Source organism: Pseudophryne corroboree, chromosome 1 (assembly GCF_028390025.1).
Source record: "Pseudophryne corroboree isolate aPseCor3 chromosome 1, aPseCor3.hap2, whole genome shotgun sequence".
Classification (NCBI taxonomy): Eukaryota; Metazoa; Chordata; class Amphibia; order Anura; family Myobatrachidae; genus Pseudophryne; species Pseudophryne corroboree.
This window is the reverse complement of record NC_086444.1, coordinates 229,268,258-229,292,835: the sequence shown is the minus strand read 5'-3', so window position 1 is coordinate 229,292,835 and position 24,578 is coordinate 229,268,258. Positions and strand designations below refer to the sequence as shown.

Below are 24,578 nucleotides of genomic sequence, written 5' to 3'. Positions count from 1 at the left end.
AATTTGAATCTCTTCTAGCTGATGGAATAGCCAGTAGAAAGAGAACTTTAGCTGTCAGCCATTTAAGATCCACTTGCTTCAGTGGTTCAAATGGGGCAACTTGTAGCGCCTTTAAGACTAAACTTAGATCCCAAGGAGCTGCAGGAGAGACAAAAAGGAAATTGGATGTGAAGCATTCCCTGGAGAGAAAAAAAAGTGTGAAAATCCTCTAGGTTAGCAATTTTCTTTTGGAACCATACAGTCAATGCGGACACCTTCACTCTCAAGGAAGCCACCCGTAGACCTTTGTCCATTCCTGCCTGAAGGAATGCGAAGACTCTGGAAACTCTGATGGACCTAGGGTCAAATTTCTGTTCACTGCACCATTTAATATAGGCTTGCCATATTCAGTGATAAATGCGAGACAAGGATGGTTTCCTTGCTCTGAGCATTGTTTGAATTACTTGTTGCGAGAATCCTCTTGCTTACATGATGGAAGTCTCAAGAGCCACGTCGTCAAAGACAGTCGATCCAGGTGCTTGTAATAGCAAGGACCCTGAGACAGTACATCTGGACATTGATCTGTGTACCAATGTCTTCTGGGCCAAGCCGGAGCTAATAGTATCACGGTGCCTTTTTCTTGTTTTACCTCTCACATCACCCTGGGTAACAGGGCAAATCGGTGGAAACACATAGGCCAGACGAAAGTCCCATCTTACTGACGGGGCATTCACAAAGGTCGCTTTGGGTTTCTTTGTTCTTGACCCGTATGCGGGAACTTTGTTGTTCTGACGGGACACCATGAGATCTCTCTCTGTTAACCCCCACTTGTCTACCAGTGTCTGGAAGACCCTGGGGTGTAAAGCCCATTCGTTTGCATGAATGGCGTGTCGACTGAGAAAATCCGCTTCCCAGTTTAGGACTCCTGGAATGAACACAGCGGACAGGGCTGGATGATGAAGTTCTGCCCACTTTAACGTGCGGCTTACCTCCTTCATTGCATTTTGGCTGCAAGTTCCTCCCTGATGTTTGAGGTACAATACTGCCGTTGCATTGTCTGAGCGAATTTGAACTGGTTTCCCCTGAAGGATGTCCTTTGGCTGAATGAGTGAGCCCTTGGAAGCAACTTCTTCCTGACACTGCTCCCTAGCCCTGAAGGCTGGCATCCGTTGTCAGAATTTACCAATTGGATATCCAAAAGAGTCTCCCTTCATCCAGATAGGATATCTGTAGCCACCAGGCTAATGACCTCCTTACTTCCAGAAGAAGGACCATAGTCTGCGTTTTTTATTATTTGATGTAACCCATTCCATTTGGAAAGGATCACACGTTGTAGAGGCCTCGAGTGGAATTGAGCATACTCCACCATAGATCCCATCACACGCATTGCTGCGTGAATGGATACCCTCTGACTGTGTAGCAGCTCTTGGATCCTCGACTGAATTTTGGATATTTTGTTCAGAGGTAAAAATTACTCTCTGAAGCCCCGAATCCAACACAGCCCCCAAATGAGTCATCCATTGTGATGGAATCAGGGACGACTTTGCCAATTTATGAGCCAACCGTGTCTCTGTAAACACTGTTGCAGATGATACTAAAGCAATTCCTGAGATTGTGCCAGGATTAATAAATCGTCGAGGTATGGAAAAATCCTTAGCCCCTGCTGATGGAGATAAGCCGCCATTACCACCATCATTTTGGTGAACACTGGGAGTTGTGGCCAGTCCAAATGGTAGGGCCGGAAGCTGAAAATGTTGCTGGAGGATAGCAAATCTGATGAGACAGTGCTGTAGGAACATGTAGGTAAGCATCCTGTATATCCGGGAATACCATAAAATCCCCCGGCTCCATGGCCAAAATAATGGAATGTAAAGTCTCCATATGAAAACAAGGCACCCAAATGTACTTGTTCAGCACCTTGAGATTGAGTATAGGCCGGAACGACCCATTTGGCTTCTGGACTAAAAACAGGTTGGAATAAAAACCTTGTCCTCGTTGCGCAGGAGGAACTGGAATGATCACTCCTGACTGAAGCAACTTCCGAACTGCCTCTTGCAAAGCCCTGGCCTTCGTTTCCACTGAAGACAGGCTGGTACAAAAACAACAACAAACAACCTTTGAGGAGGGTGTTTTTTGAAGGCAAATGCATAACCGTGAGATACCGCTTCTTGCACCCAGGCATCTGTGATGGACTGCTGCCAGATCAGTGCAAAGTGAAGAAGTCTGCCTCCCACCCTGGGGTCCCCGAGGTGGAGGCCCGTACCATTAGGCTGATGGTTTATCTTCTGGCTTGGAAGCTGGCCCTCTGGAAGCCCAATGCTTTTAGTCTTACCAGACTTGTCAGATTGAGACTGTTTGCCATACCCCTTTCTTCTTACTTTTCCTCGAGTCCGAAAGGGCCGAAAAGCTGGAAATCTAGGCTTGGCTTTGCGTGTGGAAGGAAACTTTACTTTCTTGGAGTCTGCCTCTGACTCCAAAATACTGTCTAATTCTTTACCAAAAAGAATATCTCCTGTAAAAGGCAAAGACTCCAGAACCTTCTTGGATTCTGAATCAGCTTTCCATGTACGCAGCCAAACCGCTCAGCGAGCTGCTACTGCTGAGGCTGATGCTTTAGAGGCAATTTTACCCATATCCAAGGTTGCTTCTTCCATAAAATAGCTGCCTGTTTTATATGTGCAATATGGGATTTTTGCTCTCTAGATGCCAATGAAAGCTCATCCTCCAATGCATCAGCCCAGGCTGCCACTGCTTTTGCCATCCAGGCTGAAGCCATGGCTGGTCTAATGATTGCCCCAGACAAGGAGAAAATGTTTTTTAAAAACCCATCTATTTTCCTATCCGTGACATTTAATGCTGTTAATGGCAGAGGTAACATATATTTTCGCAGCAATCGAATGACATGTGTATCTACTTTGGGAGCCACATACCTTTTTAAACATTCCCCAGCTGGGAGAGGATATTGGGAATTCCATTTCTTTGGAATTCTAAACTTCTTACTGGGTGTTACCCAAGCCTCTTGCATAATTTCCGTCAGCTGTTCTGACCCAGGAAATTCAGTCCTGACTGTTTTGGGACGTTTAAACACAGGTGCCTTAGATTTTAACAAAGGGTCTGCTGCTTCCTCTAAGGATAGAATGGCTTTCATAGCACTAATTAGCTCAGATATTTCCCCTGAGCTGCCTTCATCCTCGTCTCTGTATACAGACCAGGAGTGTGATGAGTCCTCATCCTCCGACGAGTCCCCATCTGAAACATGTGTAGACTGTGAAGATGTTGTTTCACGTCTACGTGATTTACCTTCCCCCAGCCTTTCAGCCTGTTTTTGTTGAAAGGCTGCAGATTCCTGGACTGGATGTGATAAACCCCAGGAGGAATGTTGCATGTAAGGGTTAATAGGATAACCTATCCCTGGTATAGGAGCTGGCATTATCCGCTCAGTTATACTGGATGTCTGTGTAAAAGTGTCCCAAGGGGGGTCAACTTGAACCTGTGCCTGCCTTGGATTATTAAGGAGGCTTTGGTGAAAACTAAAACAATTTGTACATAATCCATTTTGAACCAGATCCTGAAAGGTTAACCTAGATTTGCAAGACAAACATGTAATGAGTGTTGGTGCTGCTGTGGAAAGTGTATTTTCCTGACCCTTGCCGCTCTAAGACATGATAAATAAATCACACACCTATACAGTGTTGGCTACACAATTTGTGACTGTAATCACTTTAAAATTTGTGAAGATGACCTACAATCCGACCCTACCCTGCTTTGCACCAGCATTGAGGATCGGAATACACAGAAAACTGACAGAATTATAGTAAAGTCAGCAATCACACTAGCAATCAGTCACAGGTTATACATTAGTATAATAAGCAATATAAGCACATAATCAACTACAGATACATTTCAAGTATGTAGGAGAATAATAGGATTTCAATACCTACCGGTAAATCCTTTTCTCCTAGTCCGTAGAGGATGCTGGGGACTCCAAAAGGACCATGGGGTATAGACGGGATCCGCAGGAGACATGGGCACACTATAAGACTTTGAATGGGTGTGAACTGGCTCCTCCCTCTATGCCCCTTCTCCAGACCTCAGTTATAGAAACTGTGCCCAGGGAGACGGACATTTCGAGGAAAAGGATTTTTGTTAATCAAGGATGAGAAACACACCAGTCCACACCACAACACACCGTACAACATGGCTTTTAAGCAATACCAGTTAACAGCATGAACGAAAAACAGCAACAAGCTGAACATAACCGATACACAACCTCCGTGTAATAGAAGCAATAACTATCAATACTACTGCAAAAACAGTCCGCACAGGGACGGGCGCCCAGCATCCTCTACAGACTAGGAGAAAATGATTTACCGGTAGGTATTAAAATCCTATTTTCTCTTATGTCCTAGAGGATGCTGGGGACTCCAAAAGGACCATGGGGTCAATACCAAAGCTCCAGACCGGGCGGGAGAGTGCGGACGACTCTGCAGCACCGATTGAGCAAACATGAGGTCCTCATCAACCAGGGTATCAAACTTGTAGAACTTAGCAAAAGTGTTTGAACCCGACCACGTAGCTGCTCGGCAAAGTTGAAGTGCCGAGACTCCTCGGGCAGCCGCCCAAGATGAGCCCACCTTCCTGGTAGAATGGGCTTTCACTGACTTCGGCAACGGCAATCCAGCTGAAGAATGAGCATGCTGAATCGTATTACAGATCCAGCGGGCAATAGTCTGCTTGGAAGCAGGGGCCCCAATTTTGTTGTGAGCATATAGGACAAACAGAGCCTCTGATTTCCTAATTTGAGTCGTTCTGGCGACATAAATTTTCAAAGCTCTGACTACATCGAGAGATTTTGAAACAGCCAAGGTATCCGTAGCCACAGGTACCACAATAGGTTGGTTTATGTGAAACGAAGAAACCACCTTCGGCAGAAATTGTTGATGAGTTCTCAATTCCGCTCTATCCACATGGAAAATCAAATAGGGGCTCTTGTGAGACAAAGCCGCCAATTCCGACACCCGTCTTGCGGACGCCAAGGCCAAAAGCATTACCACCTTCCAAGTGAGAAATTTCAACTCAACCTTTCGCAAAGGTTCAAACCAGTGAGACATAAGAAATTGCAACACCACGTCAAGATCCCACGGTGCCACAAACGGAGGATGTATGTGCAGTACTCCCTTCACGAAAGTCTGAACCTCTGGAAGGGCGGACAATTCTTTTTGAAAGAAAATAGATAAAGCCGAAATCTGCACTTTAATGGAACCTAATTTCAGGCCTGCATCCACACCTGCCTGCAAAAAATGTAGGAAACTACCCAGCTGAATGAAACTCCTCCGTAGGAGCCTTCTAGGCCTCACACCAAGACACATACTTTCTCCAAATACGGTGATAATGCTTCGCCGTGACCTCCTTTCTAGCCTTAAGGAGAGTCGGGAAAATTTTCTGCGGGAATACCCTTTCGAGCTAGGATTTGGCGTTCAACCTCCATGCCATCAAACGCAACCGCGGTAAGTCCTGGAAGACGCAGGGCCCCTGCTGTAACAAATCTTCTCTGAGAGGAAGAGGCCAGGGATCTAATATGAGCAATTCCTGAAGATCCGGATACCAGGCCCTCCATGGCCAATCTGGAACAATGAGTACCGCCTGAACTCTTGTTCTTCTTATGACCTGGAACAATATCTCTGAAGCTTCTTGTTGAGGCGAGACACCATCATGTCTATTTGGGGAATTCCCCAATGACTTATCACTTCTGCAAACACCTCTTGATGAAGACCCCACTCTCCTGGATGGAGATCGTGTCTGCTGAGGAAATCGGCTTCCCAGTTGTCCACGCCCAGAATGAAGACCGCTGACAGAGCGCTTACATGTTTTTCTGTCCAGCGGAGAACTTTTGTGGCCTCCACCATCGCCGCTCTGCTCTTTGTTCCGCCCTGGCGGTTTATGTATGCCACCGCTGTTTTGTTGTCCGACTGAATCAGAACAGGTAGACCTTGAAGAAAATGTTTCGCTTGCAGAAGGCCGTTGTAGATGGCTCTTAACTCCAGAACGTTTATGTGCAGACAAGCTTCCTGGCTTGACCATTTTCCCTGGAAATTTTGTCCCTGTGTGACTGCTCCCCAGCCTCGGAGACTTGCATCCGTGGTCACCCGAACCTGCGTCCCTCTAGGAGGTAAGAACTTTGAAGCCACCACAGGAGAGATATTCTGGTCCTGGAAGATAGCCGTATTTTCCGGTGCATGTGAGACCCGGACCACTTGTCCAACAGGTCCCACTGAAATACTCGGGCAGGAAACCTGCCAAACGGAATGGTTTCGTAAGCTGCAACCATCTTCCCCAGCACCCGAGTGCATTGATGGATCGACACTGTTGCCGCTTTCAGAATCTCCTTGACCATGGTCTGGATTTCCAGAGCTTTTTCCGCTGGGAGAAACACTCTCTGCAGTTCCGTGTCCAGGATCATGTCCAAGAAAGACAGCCGCGTTGTCGGAACCAAATGTGACTTTGGCAAATCTAGACTCCAACCATGTTGTTGCAGAACTGTCAGGGAGAGTGCCACGCTTCTTAGCAACTGCTCCTTTGATCTCGCTTTTATCAGGCGATCGTCCAAGTATGGGATACTTGTGACACCCTGCTTTCATAGGAGCACCATCATTGCCGCCATTACTTTGGTGAAGATCCTCAGGGCCGTGGAAAGACCAAACGGCAACGTCTGAAATTGGTAATGACAATCCTGAACATCAAACCTCAGGAAAGCTTGATGTGGAGGATATATATCTTTTATGTCGACTGACGCCATAAATCCCCCCCTTCCAGACTGGAGATCACTGCCCGAAGAGATTCCATCTTGAACTTGAAAGTTTTCAAATACAGATTCAGGGATTTTAGGTTCAGGATCGGTCTGACCGAGCCATCCGGCTTTGGTACGACAAAAAGGCTTGAATAAAACCCTTCTCCCCGTTGAGACAGGGGGTATCGTGACAATGACACGCTGTTGACACAGCTTTTGTATCGCAGCACACACTACTTCCATTTCTGGGATAGAAACTGGCAAGGCTGATTTGAAAAATCGGTGGTGGGGTGGGGGGCACCTCCTAAAACTCCAGTTTGTACCCTTGGGACACTATGTCTAACACCCAAGGATCTAGGCCCGAGTGAAACCAGACCTGACTGAAGAGACGGAGACGCGCCCCTACCGGTACAGACTCCCGTAGCGGAGCCCCATCGTCATGCGGTGGATTTGGCAGAAGCCGTGGAGGACTTCTGCTCCTGGGAGCTTGGCACAGCAAGAGACCTTTTTTCCTGTACTCTACCTTTTGAGGCAAGGAAGGACGACCCTCTTCCTTTTTTGTATTTATTCGGCCGAAAGGACTGCATCTGATAATGCGGCGTCTTTTTCTGTTGTGCAGGAACATAAGGAAGAAATGATGACTTACCCGCTGTAGCTGTAGACACCAGATCAGCGAGGCAGTCACCAAACAAGACCCTACCTTGATAAGGGAGAGCTTTTATAGCTTTCTTAGAGTTGGCATCCGCATTCCATTGATGAATCCACAGCGCTCTCCTGGCCGAGACTGCCATGGCATTGGCCCTTGATCCCAAAAGCCCAACATCCCTTGCCGCATCCTTTAGGTAAGCTGCAGTGTCCCTGATATAACCGAGAGTCAAAAGAATGCTATCCCTATCCAGGGTATCCATGTCAGATGCCAAATTATCTGCCCACTTGCCAATAGCACTACTCACCCATGCCGACGCCACAGCAGGCCTGAGCAGCGCACCCGTAGTGACAGAAATGGATTTTAAGTTTGTTTCCTGCTTACGATCCGCAGGGTCCTTTAGGGCAGCAGTGTCAGGAGACGGAAGCGCCACCTTCTTGGACAGTCGTGATAGAGCCTTGTCCACATTGGGAGATGACTCCCACTTTTCCCTGTCGTCAGAGGGGAAAGGATACGCCATTAAAATTCTCTTGGGATTCTGCCACCTTTTGTCAGGAGATTCCCAAGCTTTTTCACAGAGTGTTCAGCTCATGAGAGGGGGAAAACGTCACCTCAGGCTTTTTTCCCTTATACAAACAAACCATTGTATCAGGAACAGTAGGTACTTCTAAAATATGTAAAACGTCTTTAATTGCCACAATCATGTACTGAATACTCAACCAGTTTTGGATTTAAACTGGCCTCACTATAGTCGACACTGGAATCAGAGTCCGTGTCGGTATCAGTATCCGCCATCTGGGTAAATGAACGCTTTTATGACCCTGAGGGGGCCTGTACCTGAGACAAGGCGTCCTCCATGGATTTTCTCCACGTTTGTGTCTGAGAATCAGATTTATCCAGCCTTTTAGTCAATAACGCCACATTCACATTCAATGTACTCAACATATCAACCCAATCAGCAGTCGGCGGTGCCGACAGTCACTCCCAGCGTCTTATCTGCCCCCACTGCAACTTCCTCCGGGGAGGAGCACTCAGCCTCAGACATGTCGACACACACGTACCGCCACGCACAAACACACTGGCTATAGGGGACAGACCCACAGGAAAGCCTGTTATACCCCTTTCACATCGCACAAATAACCCGGTACCGACACGGCATATTGCCGTGTCGAACCGGGTCAGTGTGCGATGTGAAAGCACACTGGCCGATTTAGCGGGTCGCCTGACCCGGTAAATCAACCCGGTAAAAAAGAAGGGTTTTACCCGGGTTGATTACCGGGTCAGGTGCGGTGTGAATGGGAGCCGTGTCGATGCGACACGGTTCCCATTCACAAGATAGGGAGAGGCGGCGCTGGAGATGAGCTCATCTCCCGACGCCGCCTCCACCCCCGCCCCTGCTGCTGCTGCGCGCTCCGTTGTTATGGAAACCGACCCGGTATATTGCCGGGTCGGAAAGCCAGCAGCGGAGTGCAAATGCCGGATCCCACCCGGTAAGTACACGTTTGTCTTACCGGGTAGGATCCGGCATTTGCAGTCTGAATGCAGCATTAGAGAAACACAGAGGGAGTTTACCAGTTCACACCCCAGCGCCTATCCCGGTACGGAGAGCAAATACCCACTGCCTCAGACCTGTCTGCGCTGTTATTAGTTAGGGTTAATAGCACCAAATTACTGTGCCCCCAGCCCCCCCCCGTTTTGATATTACCATTCGGAGCCATCTCGCCAGCGTCTGTTTACTAGCAGGCCATCCTCTTCTATGAAATCCGTAGAGGATGAAGAGAGAATCTGTTTTCCTGATGGCACTAGTACGATCTATGTAGATTCTTAAAGACCGGACCACGTCCAGAGACGCTTCTCCCGCAGATAGTCCCAATACCTGAAAAGATGGGACTACAATCTCTTCATTCAGGTGAAACTTTGAAACCACCTTTGGAAGATAACCAGATCTCGTTCTGAGAACTGCTCTGTCTGGAAAAAAACTCAGGAATGGAGACTTACACGATAACGCTCCTAAATCTGACACTCTTCTGGCTGACGCCATTGCCAGTAGAAAAAGCACTTTAGCCGTTAACCATTTAAGATCTGCTCTCTTAAGCAGTTCAAACGGAGGACCCTGGAGAAATTTAAGAACTACATTCAAATCCCAGGGAGTTGCAGGAAGAACAAATGGAGGATGAATATGTACAACTCCCTGAAAGAAAGTACGTACATCCTGTAAATCAGCAATCTTTCGCTGAAACCATACAGTTAATGCTGATACTTGAACTCTCAAGGAAGCCACCTTCAAACCTTTATCCATTCCTGCTTGAAGGAAATCCAAAATCCTGGATACTTAAAGATCTTGGATTCAAATTTTTTCCAGTACACCAATGAATATAGGCTTGCCATATTCTATAATACACGCGAGCTGAAGAAGGCTTTCTTGCTCTAAGCATAGTTTGGATTACTTGTTTAGAAAATCCTCTAGCCTCTAAGATAGAGGGTTCAACAGCCACGCCGTCAAAGACAGGCGATTCAGATGACTGTGGCAACAAGGACCCTGCATTAGCAGATCTGGATGTTAAGGGAGCAGTATCGGTGCTCCCACAGACATTCTTAGCAGATCTGTGTACCAATGCCTTCTTAGCCAAGCTGGAGCTATTAGAATTATTGCTCCCTTTGCTTGCTTCATTTTTCTCACTACTCTGGGTAACAGAGAAATTGGAGGGAACAGATATGCCAGATGAAACCTCCATTCTACTGACAGTGCGTCTGTCAGGACCGCTCCTGGGTCCCTTGTTCTCGTTCCGTACCTTGGAACTTTGTTGTTTAGACAAGACGCCATAAGGGCTATCTCTGGTAGACCCCATCTGTTCACTAGTGTCTGAAACACCTCTAGGTGTAATGCGCATTCGGTTTCTGTCCATCTCAGAATGGGATTGTTGCGAGTCCCTCCTTGATGATTGAGGTACGCTACTGCTGTCGCATTGTCAGAGCGAATCTGGACCGGTCTTCCTTGCAGATTGTCCTTTGCCTGAACTAGCGCCAAGTAGATGGCCCTTATTTCCAACAGATTTATTGGCAGGCGACTTCCCCTTGTGGTCCATTTTCCCTGGAACCAAAGGCTTCTGAGTACCGCACCCCAGCCTTGCAGGCTGGCATCTGTTGTCAGGACTTGCCATTCTTTTATCCAAAAGGGTCTCCCCTTGTTTAAATGGTCTGTCTGTAGCCACCACGCTAGAGACCTTTTTACGTTTACTGGAAACTTTATCATCTGCTTTTTTATTGTCTGATGATTTCCGTTCCATTTGGTCAGAATAAGGTGCTGCAATGGTCTGGAGTGGAATTGCGCATATTCCACCATGTCGAAGGTTGATACCATCAGACCCAACAGTCGCATTGCTGCATGGACTGACATTGTCTGCGCTTGCAACGCTTCCTGAGCCATGACCTGCACCTTGACTACCTTTTTCTCTGGTAAGAGAACTTTCTGTAGGTCTGAATCCAATATGGCCCCCAAATGAACCATCCGCTGTGACGGATTCAGAGACGACTTTTCCCAATTTATGAGCCACCTGTGTCTCTGTAAACAAACTATTGTCTGTTGAAGATGGCTCAAAAGTCAATCTTGCGAATGTGCTAAGATTAACAGGTCATCGAGGTATGGGAATATTCTTATCCCGTTTGCGCAGACAAGCTGCCATAACCACCATGATCTTGGTAAAACACCCTGGGTGCTGTTGCTAGCCCGAAGGGCAAAGCTTGGAACTGACAATGTTCCTGGAGGATGGCAAACCTGAGGTAACACAGAGGAGACGGTGCTATAGGCACATGTAGGTAAGCATCCCGTACATCCAGAGACACCATGTAATCTCCCGGTTCCATAGCCAACATTATGGAGCGTAACGTCTCCATGTGGAACTTCGGGATCCAAATGTATTTGTTCAGCATTTTCAGATTGAGAATTGGTCGATATGACCCATTTGGTTTCTGGATCAGAAATAGATCGGAGTAAAACCCCTGTCCCCTTTGTGATGGAGGTACTGGGACAATCACACCTGACTGCAGTAATTTTTGGACTGCTTCTTGCAGGGCATTGGCCTTCGACTCTATATGAGACGGGCTGGTGCAAAAAAATCTTTGAGGAGGCCGCCTCCTGAATGGGTACCCATACCCCTGAGATACCACCTTCTGCACCCAAGCATCTGTTGTTGACTGTTGCCATATGTGTGCAAAATGAAGGAGTCGGCCCCCAACCCTGGAATCCTCCAGGTAGAGGCCCGTCTCTTCAGGCTGATGGTTTCTGTTCAGGCTTGGAAGCTGGCTTTTTGCTAGCCCACTGCTTCTTACCCCTGGTTTTGAACTGGGGTTGTTTAGACTCCTCTTTAGCTTTCGCTTTGCTTTGCCAACAAAATGAGCGAAACTTTGAACCCTTGGACTTAGGGTTATTAGTAGCCGGAAATCTGACCTTCTTTGACTCAGCTTCAGAATCTAGGATATCCGATAATGGATTCCCAAACAATATATTACCAATGAAAGGCAATGCTTCCAATATTTCTTGGACTCCACATCTGCCTTCCAGATACGTAGCCAAACTGCTCTGCGAGCGGCTACTGTCAAGGCTGAAGCTTTAGAAGCAACTGTACCCATATCAATTGCTGCTTCTTCCAAGTATTGGGCAGATTGTCTTAAACGGCTTAAATGATACTCTTGCTCGCTAGGAGAAGAGATGTCATTCTCTAGTTCCTCTATCCATTCGCCCATTGCCTTTGCTACCTAGGCCGAAGCCATAGCAGGTCTTACCACTGCTCCTACTAGAGAAAATACATTTTTCAAAAAGCTATCTACCCTTCTGTCTGTGACATCATTTAGTGAGGTAGATGACAGTGGTAAAGCAGATTTATGCACAAGTCGCAGAACATAGAGTCTTCGCGAACATATTCCATGGTGGCTCTATTGGTGGTTGAACCAACTCCTGTTTTTTACTTTGCTGAAAAGCAAAACAGTTCGCACACAAGCCCTCATAAGTGATCTATTGGTCCATACCAATTAACCCTGTCTTACAAGATAAGCATGTTAGGGATGTAGGAGTGCTTGAAAAATTCTCCTCGTCACTTTTGTTGCTCACAGACATGGTAATAATCTGTTAATGACTACACAATTTGTGACTGAAAATCACCTATATATGATTATATAGAAGTGAAATCAATCTGACCACAGTGCACCTGAATTGAGGGTCAGTACCGGACTGACATTACACAAAAAAGTCAGCACTCATACTAGCAGTCAGTCACATGTTAAAGCATTAGACATTGTCATATGAGAATACAACCCCCATTACAACTTATAAATAAGTAGGAAAATTGTACTTCTGTTTTTAACGGGTTCTTTTTCAACATAACATGCAGAAAACACAGTAATATATAGTTCTCATATGCAATAGGTACTAAAAAATAAGAATTTACTCACCGGTAATTCTATTTCTCGTAGTCCGTAGTGGATGCTGGGAACTCCGTAAGGACCATGGGGAATAGCGGCTCCGCAGGAGACTGGGCACAACTAAGAAAGATTTAGGACTACCTGGTGTGCACTGGCTCCTCCCTCTATGCTCCTCCTCCAGACCTCAGTTAGGAAACTGTGCCCGGAAGAGCTGACACAATAAGGAAAGGATTTGGAATCCCGGGTAAGACTCATACCAGCCACACCAATCACACCGTACAACTCCGTGATACTATACCCAGTTAACAGTATGAATAACAACTGAGCCTCTCAACAGATGGCTCCCAACAATAACCCTTTAGTTAAACCATAACTATATACAAGTATTGCAGACAATCCGCACTTGGGATGGGCGCCCAGCATCTACTACGGACTACGAGAAATAGAATTACCGGTGAGTAAATTCTTATTTTCTCTGACGTCCTAGTGGATGCTGGGAACTCCGTAAGGACCATGGGGATTATACCAAAGCTCCCAAATGGGCGGGAGAGTGCGGATGACTCTGCAGCACCGAATAAGCAAACTCAAGGTCCTCCTCAGCCAGGGTATCAAACTTGTAGAATTTTGCAAATGTGTTTGAACCCGACCAAGTAGCAGCTCGGCAAAGTTGTAAAGCCGAGACCCCTCGGGCAGCCGCCCAAGAAGAGCCCACCTTCCTCGTGGAATGGGCCTTTACAGATTTAGGATGCGGCAGACCAGCCGCAGAATGTGCAAGTTGAATCGTGGAGCAGATCCAGCGAGCAATAGTCTGCTTTGAAGCAGGAGCACCCAGCTTGTTGGGTGCATACAGGATAAACAGCGAGTCAGTCTTCCTGACTCTAGCCGTCCTGGAAACATAGATTTTCAGGGCCCTGACCACGTCCAGTAACTTGGAATCCTCCAAGTCCTTAGTAGCCGCAGGCACCACAATAGGTTGGTTCAAATGAAACGCTGATACCACCTTAGGAAGAAATTGGGCTTTTGCATGACAAAGCCGCCAATTCTGACACCGAAGCCAAGGCCAACATCATGACCACTTTCCACGTGAGATATTTTAGCTCCACGGTCTGAAGTGGCTCAAACCAATGCGACTTTAGGAAATCCAACACCACGTTGAGATCCCAAGGTGCCACAGGAGGCACAAAAGGAGGCTGAATATGTAGCACTCCTTTAACAAAAGTCTGAACTTCAGGCAGTGAAGCCAGTTCTTTTTGGAAGAAAATCGACAGAGCCGAAATCTGGACCTTAATGGAACCCAATTTTAGGCCCATAGTCACCCCTGACTGTAGGAAGTGCAGAAATCGACCCAGCTGAAATTCCTCCGTTGGGGCCTTCCTGGCCTCACACCACGCAACATATTTTCGCCATATGCGGTGATAATGTTTTGTGGTCACATCCTTCCTAGCTTTAATCAGCGTAGGAATGACTTCCTCCGGAATGCCCTTTTCCTTTAGGATCCGGTGTTCAACCGTCAAACGCAGCCGCGTTAAGTCTTGGAACAGACAGGGCCCCTGCTGCAGCAGGTCCTGTCTGAGCGGCAGAGGCCATGGGTCCTCTGAGATCATTTCTTGAAGTTCTGGGTACCAAGCTCTTCTTGGCCAATCCGGAACAATGAGTATAGTTCTTACTCTTCTCCTTCTTATTATCCTCAGTACCTTGGGTATGAGAGGAAGAGGAGGGAATACATAAACCGACTGGTACACCCACGGTGTCACTAGAGCGTCCACAGCTATCGCCTGAGGGTCCCTCGACCTGGCGCAATATCTTTCTAGCTTTTTGTTGAGGCGGGATGCCATCATGTCCACCTGTGGCCGTTCCCAACGGTTTACAATCAGCTGGAAGACTTCTGGATGAAGTCCCCACTCTCCCGGGTGGAGGTCGTGCCTGCTGAGGAAGTCTGCTTCCCAGTTGTCCACTCCCGGAATGAACACTGCTGACAGTGCTAACACATGATTTTCCGCCCATCGGAGAATCCTTGTGGCTTCTGCCATCGCCATCCTGCTTCTTGTGCCGCCCTGTCGGTTTACATGGGCGACCGCCGTGATGTTGTCTGACTGGATCAGTACCGGCTGGTTTTGAAGCAGAGGTCTTGCCTGACTTAGGGCATTGTAAATGGCCCTTAGGTCCAGAATATTTATGTGTAGGGAAGTCTCCTGGCTTGACCATAGTCCTTGGAAGTTTCTTCCCTGTGTGACTGCCCCCCAGCCTCGAAGGCTGGCATCCGTGGTCACCAGGACCCAGTCCTGTATGCCGAATCTGCGGCCCTCTAGAAGATGAGCACTCTGCAGCCACCACAGCAGAGACACCCTGGTCCTTGGAGACAGGGTTATCAGCCGATGCATCTCAAGATGCGATCCGGACCACTTGTCCAACAGATCCCACTGAAAGGTTCTTGCATGGAACCTGCCGAATGGAATTGCTTCGTAGGAAGCTACCATTTTTCCCAGGACTCGTGTGCAATGATGCACCGACACCTGTTTTGGTTTTAGGAGGTCTCTGACTAGAGATGACAGCTCCTTGGCTTTCTCCTCCGGGAGAAACACTTTTTTCTGGTCTGTGTCCAGAACCATCCCCAGGAACAGTAGACGTGTCGTAGGAATCAGCTGTGACTTTGGAATATTCAGAATCCAACCGTGCTGTTGTAGCACCTCCCGAGATAGTGCTACCCCGACCAACAACTGCTCCCTGGACCTCGCCTTTATAAGGAGATTGTCCAAGTACGGGATAATTAAAATTCCCTTTTTTCGAAGGAGTATCATCATTTCGGCCATTACCTTGGTAAATACCCTCGGTGCCGTGGACAGACCAAACGGCAACGTCTGGAATTGGTAATGACAGTCCTTTACCACAAATCTGAGGTACTCCTGGTGAGGAGGGTAAATGGGGACATGCAGGTAAGCATCCTTGATGTTCAGTGATACCATGTAATCCCCTTCGTCCAGGCTTGAAATAACCGCCCTGAGCGATTCCATCTTGAACTTGAACCTTTTTATATAAGTGTTCAAGGATTTCAAATTTAAAATGGGTCTCACCGAACCGTCCGGTTTCGGTACCACAAACATTGTGGAATAGTAACCCCGTCCTTGTTGAAGGAGGGGTACCTTGACTATCACCTGCTGAGAATACAGCTTGTGAATTGCCTCCAGCACTGCCTCCCTCTATGAGGGAGTTGTTGGCAAGGCAGATTTGAGGAAACGGCGAGGGGGAGACGTCTCGAATTCCAGCTTGTACCCCTGAGATACCACTTGTAGAATCCAGGGATCCACCCGTGAGCGAGCCCACTGATCGCTGAAGTTCTTGAGACGGGCCCCCACCGTACCTGGCTCCGCCTGTGGAGCCCCAGCATCATGCGGTGGACTTAGAGGAAGCGGGGGAGGACTTTTGTTCCTGGGAACTGACTGTATGTTGCAGCTTTTTCCCTCTACCTCTGCCTCTGGGCAGAAAGGACGCGCCTCTAACCCGCTTGCCTTTCTGAGGCCGAAAGGACTGTACCTGATAATACGGTGCTTTCTTTGGCTGTGAGGGAACATGGGGTAAAAATGTTGACTTCCCAGCCGTTGCTGTGGAAACTAGGTCAGAGAGACCATAACCACACAACTCCTCACCTTTGTAAGGCAAAACTTCCATGTGCATTTTAGAATCTGCATCCCCTGTCCACTGCAGAGTCCACAATCCTCTCCTGGCAGAAATGGACATTGCATTTATTCTAGATGCCAGCCGGCAAATATCCCTCTGTGCATCTCTCATGTATAAGACTGCGTCTTTAATATGCTCTATGGTTAGCAATATAGTATCCCTGTCTAGGGTATCAATATTTTCCGACAGGGAATCTGACCACGCAGCTGCAGCACTGCACATCCATGCTGAAGCAATAGCTGGTCTCAGTATAATGCCTGAGTGTGTATAAACAGACTTCAGGATAGCCTCCTGCTTCCTATCAGCAGGCTCCTTTAGGGCGGCCATGTCCGGAGACGGTAGTGCCACCTTCTTTGACAGACGTGTGAGCGCTTTATCCACCCTGGGGGATGTCTCCCAACGTGACCTATCCTCTGCCGGGAAAGGGTACGCCATTAGTAACCTTTTAGAAATTACCAGTTTCTTATCGGGGGAAGCCCACGCTTCTTCACACACTTCATTTAATTCATCAGATGGGGTAAAAACCACTGGTAGTTTTTTCTCCCCAAACATAATACCCTTTTTTGTGGTACCTGGGGTAATATCAGAAATGTGCAACACATTTTTCATTGCCGTAATCATGTAACGGGTGGCTCTATTGGAATGTACACTAGTCTCATCGTCGTCGACACTGGAGTCAGTATCCGTGTCGACATCTGTGTCTGCCATCTGAGGTAGCGGGCGTTTTAGAGCCCCTGATGGCTTTTGAGACGCCTGGGCAGGCACGAGCTGAGAAGCCGGCTGTCCCACATCTGCTATGTCGTCAAACCTTTTATGTAAGGAGTTGACACTGTCACGTAATTCCTTCCACATGTCCATCCATTCAGGTGTCGGCCCCGCAGGGGGTGACATCACATTTATCGGCACCTGCTCCGCCTCCACATAAGCCTCCTCATCAAACATGTCGACACAGCCGTACCGACACACCGCACACACACAGGGAATGCTCTGACTGAGGACAGGACCCCACAAAGTCCTTTGGGGAGACAGAGAGAGAGTATGCCAGCACACACCAGAGCGCTATATAATGCAGGGATTCACACTACACACAGTGATTTTCCCCTATAGCTGCTATAAAACACAGTTTGCGCCTAAATTTAGTGCCCCCGCTCTCTTTTTTACCCTATTGAGCCTGGAAACTGCAGGGGAGAGCCTTGGGAGCGTCCTTCCAGCGGACCTGTGAGAGGAAATGGCGCCAGTGTGCTGAGGGAGATAGCCCCGCCTCTTTCTCGGCGGGCTTCTCCCGCTTTTTTAAGGATATTTTTGGCAGGGGATTTTACACATATATAGTCCTACTGACTTTATTATGTGTTTTTTGCCAAGATAAGGTAATCTTATTGCAGCCCAGGGCGCGCCCCCCCCCCCCCCCAGCGCCCTGCACCCATCAGTGACCGGAGTGTGTGGTGTGCATGGGGAGCAATGGCGCACAGCTGCAGTGCTGTGCGCTACCTTAATGAAGACCGGAGTCTTCAGCCGCCGATTTTCTGGACGTTCTTCTTGCTTCTGGCTCTGCAAGGGGGACGGCGGCGCGGCTCCGGGACTGGACGACCGAGGCAGGGCCTGTGTTCGATCCCTCTGGAGCTAATGGTGCCCAGTAGCCTAAGAAGCCCAAGCTAGCTGCAAGCAGGGAGGTTCGCTTCTCTCCCCTAAGTCCCTCGTTGCAGTGAGTCTGTTGCCAGCAGATCTCACTGAAAATAAAAAACCTAAATATATACTTTCTTTTCTAAGAGCTCAGGAGAGCCCCTAGTGTGCAACCAGCTCGGCCGGGCACAAAATTCTAACTGAGGTCTGGAGGAGGGGCATAGAGGGAGGAGCCAGTGCACACCAGGTAGTCCTGAATCTTTCTTAGTTGTGCCCAGCCTCCTGCGGAGCCGCTATTCCCCATGGTCCTTACGGAGTTCCCAGCATCCACTAGGACGTCAGAGAAAATAAGAATTTACTTACCGATAATTCTATTTCTCGTAGTCCGTAGTGGATGCTGGGGACTCCGTCAGGACCATGGGGATTAGCGGCTCCGCAGGAGACAGGGCACAAAAGTAAAAGCTTTAGGATCAGGTGGTGTGCACTGGCTCCTCCCCCTATGACCCTCCTCCAAGCCTCAGTTAGGATACTGTGCACGGACAAGCGTACACAATAAGGAAGGATTTTGAATCCCGGGTAAGACTCATACCAGCCACACCAATCACACTGTACAACCTGTGATCTGAACCCAGTTAACAGCATGATAACAGCGGAGCCTCTGAAAAGATGGCTCACAACAGTAATAACCCGATTTTTGTAACAATAACTATGTACAAGTATTGCAGACAATCCGCACTTGGGATGGGCGCCCAGCATCCACTACGGACTACGAGAAATAGAATTATCGGTAAGTAAATTCTTATTTTCTCTGACGTCCTAAGTGGATGCTGGGGACTCCGTCAGGACCATGGGGATTATACCAAAGCTCCCAAACGGGCGGGAGAGTGCGGATGACTCTGCAGCACCGAATGAGAGAACTCCAGGTCCTCCTCAGTCAGGGTGTGCCCCTGACCAAGTATCAGCTCGGCAAAGTTGTAAAGCCGAGACCCCTCGGGCAGCCGCCCAAGATGAGCCCACCTTCCTTGTGGAATGGGCATTTACATATTTTGGCTGTGGCAGGCCTGCCACAGAATGTGCAAGCTGAATTGTACTACACATCCAACTAGCAATCGTCTGCTTAGAAGCAAGAGCACCCAGTTTGTTGGGTGCATACAGGATAACAGCAAGTCAGTTTTCCTGACTCCAGCCGTCCTGGAAACTATATTTTCAGGGCCCTGACAACATCTAGCAACTTGGAGTCCTCCAAGTCCCCAGTAGCCGCAGGTACCACAATAAGCTGGTTCAGGCGAAACACTGACACCACCTTAGGGAGAAACTGGGGATGAGTCCGCAGCTCTGCCCTGTCCGAATGGACAATCAGATATGGGCTTTTTTGAGACAAACGCCGCCAATTCTGACACTCGCCTGTCCAAGGCCAGGGCCAACAGCATGGTCACTTTCCCTGTGAGATATTTAAAATCCACAGATTTGAGCGGTTTAAACCAATGTGATTTTAGGAATCCCAGAACTACGTTGAGATCCTACAGTGCCACTGGAGGCACAAAAGGGGGTTGTATATGCAGTACTCCCTTGACAAACTTTTGGACTTCAGGAACTGAAGCCAATTCTTTCTGGAAGAAAATCGACAGGGCCGAAATTTGAACCTTAATGGACCCCAATTTGAGGCCCATAGACACTCCTGTTTGCAGGAAATGCAGGAAACGACCGAGTTGAAATTTCTTCATGGGGCCTTCCTGGCCTCACACCACGCAACATATTTTCGCCACATGTGGTGATAATGTTGTGCGGTCACCTCCTTCCTGGCTTTGACCAGGGTAGGAATGACCTCTTCCGGAATGCCTTTTTCCTTTAGGATCCGGCGTTCAACCGCCATGCCGTCAAACGCAGCCGCGGTAAGTCTTGGAACAGACATGGTACTTGCTGAAGCAAGTCCCTTCTTAGCGGCAGAGGCCATGAGTCCTCTGTGAGCATCTCTTGAAGTTCCGGGTACCAAGTCCTTCTTGGCCAATCCGGAGCCACGAGTATAGTTCTTACTCCTCTACGTCTTATAATTCTCAATACCTTGGGTATGAGAAGCAGAGGAGGAAAGACATACACCGACTGGTACACCCACGGTGTTACCAGAACGTCCACAGCTATTGCCTGAGGGTCTTTTGACCTGGCGCAATACTTGTCCAGTTTTTTGTTCAGGCGGGACGCCATCATGTCCACCTTTGGTCTTTTCCAACGGTTCACAATCATGTGGAAGACTTCCCGATGAAGTCCCCACTCTCCCGGGTGGAGGTTGTGCCTGCTGAGGAAGTCTGCTTCCCAGTTGTCCACTCCCGGAATGAACACTGCTGACAGTGCTATCACATGATTTTCCGCCCAGCGAAAAATCCTTGCAGTTTCTGCCATTGCCCTCCTGCTTCTTGTGCCGCCCTGTCTGTTTACGTGGGCGACTGCCGTGATGTTGTCCCACTGGATCAATACCAGCTGACCTTGAAGCAGAGGTCTTGCTAAGCTTAGAGCATTGTAAATTGCCCTTAGCTCCAGTATATTTATGTGGAGAAAAATCTCCAGACTTGATCACACTCCCTGGAAATTCTTTCCCTGTGTGACTGCTCCCCAGCCTCTCAGGCTGGCCTCCGTGGTCACCAGCATCCAATCCTGAATGCCGAATCTGCGGCCCTCTAGAAGATGAGCACTCTGTAACCACCACAGGAGAGACACCCTTGTCCTTGGAGATAGGGTTATCCGCTGATGCATCTGAAAATGCGATCCGGACCATTTGTCCAGCAGATCCCACTGAAAAGTTCTTGCGTGGAATCTGCCGAATGGAATCGCTTCGTAATAAGCCACCATTTTTCCCAGGACTCTTGTGCAATGATGCACTGACACTTTTCCTGGTTTTAGGAGGTTCCTGACTAGCTCGGATAACTCCCTGGCTTTCTCCTCCGGGAGAAACACCTTTTTCTGGACTGTGTCCAGAACCATCCCTAGGAACAGCAGACGTGTCGTCGGAAACTGCTGCGATTTTGGATATTTAGAATCCACCCATGCTGTCGTAGAACTACTTGAGATAGTGCTACTCCGACTTCCAACTGTTCTCTGGACCTTGCCCTTATCAGGAGATCGTCCAAGTAAGGGATAATTAAGACGCCTTTTCTTTGAAGAAGAATCATCATTTCGGCCATTACTTTGGTAAAGACCCGGGGTGCCGTGGACAATCCAAACGGCAGCGTCTGAAACTGATAGTGACAGTTCCGTACCACGAACCTGAGGTACCCTTGGTGAGAAGGGCAATTTGGGACATGGAGGTAAGCATCCTTGATGTCCAGGGACACCATATAGTCCCCTTCTTCCTGGTTCGCTATCACTGCTCTGAGTGACTCCATCTTGATTTGAACCTTTGTATGTAAGTGTTCAAAGATTTCCCATTTAGAATAGGTCTCACCGAGCCGTCTGGCTTCAGTACCACAATATAGTGTGGAATAATACCCCTTTCCTTGTTGTAGGAGGGGTACTTTGATTATCACCTGCTGGGAATACAGCCTGTGAATTGTTTCCAATACTGCCTCCCTGTCGGAGGAAGACGTTGGTAAAGCAGACATCAGGAGCCTGCGAGGGGGAGACGTCTCGAATTTCCAATCTGTACCCCTGGGATACTACTTGTAGGATCCAGGGGTCCACTTGCGAGTGAGCCCACTACGCGCTGAAACTCTTGAGACGACCCCCCACCGCACTTGAGTCCGCTTGTACGGCCCCAGCGTCATGCTGAGGACTTGGCAGAAGCGGTGGAGGGCTTCTGTTCCTGGGAATGGGCTGCCTGCTGCAGTCTTCTTCCCTTTCCTCTATCCCTGGGCAGATATGACTGGCCTTTTGCCCGCTTGCCCTTATGGGGACGAAAGGACTGAGTCTGAAAAGACGGTGTCTTTTTCTGCTGAGATGTGACTTGGGGTAAAAAGGTGGATTTTCCAGCTGTTGCCGAGGCCACCAGGTCCGATGGACCGACCCCAAATAACTCCTCCCCTTTATACGGCAATACTTCCATGTGCCGTTTGGAATCTGCATCACCTGACCACTGTCGTGTCCATAAACATCTTCTGGCAGATATGGACATCGCACTTACTCTTGATGCCAGAGTGCAAATATCCCTCTGTGCATCTCGCATATATAGAAATGCATCCTTTAAATGCTCTATAGTCAATAAAATACTGTCCCTGTCAAGGGTATCAATATTTTCAGTCAGGGAATCCGACCAAGCCACCCCAGCGCTGCACATCCAGGCTGAGGCGATCGCTGGTCGCAGTATACCACCAGTATGTGTGTATATACCTTTTAAGGATATTTTCCAGCCTCTCAGCTGGCTCCTTGAGGGCGGCCCTATCTGGAGACGGTACCGCCACTTGTTTTGATAAGCGTGTGAGCGCCTTATCCACCCTAAAGGGTGTTTCCCAACGCGCCCTAACTTCTGGCGGGAAAGGGTATACCGCCAATAATTTTCTATCGGGGGAAACCCACGCATCATCACACACTTCATTTAATTTATCTGATTCAGGAAAAACTACAGGTAGTTTTTTCACACCCCACATAATACCCTTCTTGTGGTACTTGTAGTATCAGAAATATGTAACACCTCCTTCATTGCCCTTAACATGTAACGTGTGGCCCTAAAGGAAAATACGTTTGTTTCTTCACCGTCGACACTGGAGTCAGTGTCCGTGTCTGTGTCGACCGACTGAGGTAAATGAGCGTTTTACAGCCCCTGACGGTGTTTGAGACGCCTGGACAGGTACTAATTTGTTTGCCGGCCGTCTCATGTCGTCAACCGACCTTGCAGCGTGTTGACATTATCACGTAATTCCTTAAATAAGCCATCCATTCCGGTGTCGACTCCCTAGAGAGTGACATCACCATTTCAGGCAATTGCTCCGCCTCCTCACCAACATCGTCCTCATACATGTCGACACACACGTACCGACACACAGCACACACACAGGGAATGCTCTGATAGAGGACAGGACCCCACTAGCCCTTTGGGGAGACAGAGGGAGAGTTTGCCAGCACACACCAAAAACGCTATAATTATACAGGGACAACCTTTATATAAGTGTTTTTCCCTTATTGCATTTTAATATATATATACATATCGCCAAATAAGTGCCCCCCCTCTCTGTTTTAACCCTGTTTCTGTAGTGCAGTGCAGGGGAGAGCCTGGGAGCCTTCCCACCAGCATTTCTGTGAGGGAAAATGGCGCTGTGTGCTGAGGAGAATAGGCCCCGCCCCCTTTTCGGCGGGCTTCTTCTCCCGTTTTTCTGAGACCTGGCAGGGGTTAAATACATCCATATAGCCCCAAGGGGCTATATGTGATGTATTTTTAGCCAGAATAAGGTACTATCATTGCTGCCCAGGGCGCCCCCCCCAGCGCCCTGCACCCTCAGTGACCGCTGCTATGAAGTGTGCTGACAACAATGGCGCACAGCTGCAGTGCTGTGCGCTACCTTATGAAGACTGAAGAGTCTTCTGCCGCCGGTTTCTGGACCTCTTCACTTTTCGGCATCTGCAAGGGGGTCGGCGGCGCGGCTCCGGGACGAACCCCAGGGTGAGACCTGTGTTCCGACTCCCTCTGGAGCTAATGGTGTCCAGTAGCCTAAGAAGCCAATCCATCCTGCACGCAGGTGAGTTCACTTCTCTCCCCTAAGTCCCTCGTAGCAGTGAGCCTGTTGCCAGCAGGACTCACTGAAAATAAAAAACCTAACAAACTTTTACTCTAAGCAGCTCTTTAGGAGAGCCACCTAGATTGCACCCTTCTCGGCCGGGCACAAAAATCTAACTGGGGCTTGGAGGAGGGTCATAGGGGGAGGAGCCAGTGCACACCACCTGATCCTAAAGCTTTTACTTTTGTGCCCTGTCTACTGCGGAGCCGCTAATCCCCATGGTCCTGACGGAGTCCCCAGCATCCACTTAGGACGTCAGAGAAATTAACAATTCATACTAACAAGTAGAGAGAATTTTTAGTACTGTATACCCTTCCTCTGGAGAGTGGGATACAGGGAGACTCACCACACTTCCATATCCAAGCAAATACGCTCGTAAGACGCTGAGTGGATTCAGACGCTACTGATGTACACTACCGCTCCTGATAACGGACACAGTCGCTCACTGACGGACACGGACGCTCAGAGACTTCCACGTGTATGCAGACGCTAAGGCCTGCGACTCGGTCTAGGCGGGATCTCTAGTGTACACAACCGCAGCGTCTAAGCTGCGACCGAGTAACCTCATGGTAGCGTCTGAGACGGAAGTGAGGTCATTCAGTTCATGGACGGGAGACGCGCGGAAACTGGTCATGAACTCAGAGGAGGGGCGGCAAGGAGAGCGTCTGAATCCCCCTGTTGACTTAAACTCTAAGGATCACGGCCTCTACCTAGTCCTGGCGCCTATGATCCCTGGAGCGTAGCGCTGTCGCAC

The 24,578-nt window shown here is 48.6% G+C and overlaps 1 protein-coding gene across 1 annotated transcript in view; it reads right to left on the bottom strand.

Moving 5' to 3' along the window:
* The window catches only part of WDR36 (WD repeat domain 36), a 260,444-nt gene that overhangs the window by 126,903 nt on the left and 108,963 nt on the right, over positions 1-24,578 (bottom strand). The gene's annotated exons all lie outside the window — the stretch shown is intronic.